Raw genomic sequence first — 941 nt, 5'->3', positions numbered from 1 at the left:
AAAATTAAGCAAATGAAAAGACAAGGCAGTTATTTATTCCAGGAAAGACAAAACTCAACAAGAGAGGAAATGTAATTCTAATTCACTATTTGGCTCTATAGTGAACAAGGTGCTGTTTTAGTAAAATAATGAATATTGAGTTAACCTAAAATAACTATTTGGGGATGGAGGGGAAAGACATGTAGATGTGGTAGGGACAGAGTGGAGGGATGAAAGGGCTACATTTCATTTCATCCAAAGCAGGAAGTCATTAGATAATGTATAAAACTGCTCAAGGAGAAGCCACCAAAATAAATGCATGGCATAAAAACATGCATGTGCACAAGTATTTGGAGACAAATTTTCCAAGGAAAAGAGGACAGGGGAATTGCATATGTGATTGAATTGAGATGGAAGTATTGAAGAGACGGACTTGGCGATACTTAAAAGGAATGAGGGATGCAGAGGTGCATGCAGCAAACAGGAGGCTGGTTTTGAAAGTGGAAGAAGGTAAGTGAGTTTGCTGTGAGGGATGGCAAAACTGCACTCATCCCACATGGAGTCAGGAATGGGCAGTAAGCTGAAAGGACCCAAAGGTATTGTCACAAAGCATGCTATCCACAGGAGTGTCTCCTCTGCCCCTTTACCTGTTCATTCCCAAGTACACATACAGCACCAGCTAATCTGCTTTCCATACACAGCAAATTAGCAACAAGTTTCATCCAGTCTTCATCCACTTGAGCCTTTATGAAAGCAGAAAGAATGGTAGTAGCCACAAGCAAATGGACTAATAGCTACAAGAAATGTCAGCTGAGAGCTTAATGAGAAAGTTAACCCCCCCCCCCAAAGCATAAAGTAGATATTGGAACTTGGACAGAAAGAGGGTACTTCAAAAAGTTCATGGAAAAGTGGAATTAAAAGATAACATGGGCCAGCTGCCAAAAAAAAAAAAAAAAAAAAAA

Source organism: Galeopterus variegatus, unplaced genomic scaffold (genome assembly GCF_000696425.1).
Source record: "Galeopterus variegatus unplaced genomic scaffold, G_variegatus-3.0.2 Scaffold7604, whole genome shotgun sequence".
Taxonomy (NCBI): Eukaryota; Metazoa; Chordata; class Mammalia; order Dermoptera; family Cynocephalidae; genus Galeopterus; species Galeopterus variegatus.
The sequence above is the reverse complement of the archived record's forward strand: the minus strand, read 5'-3'. Positions refer to the sequence as shown.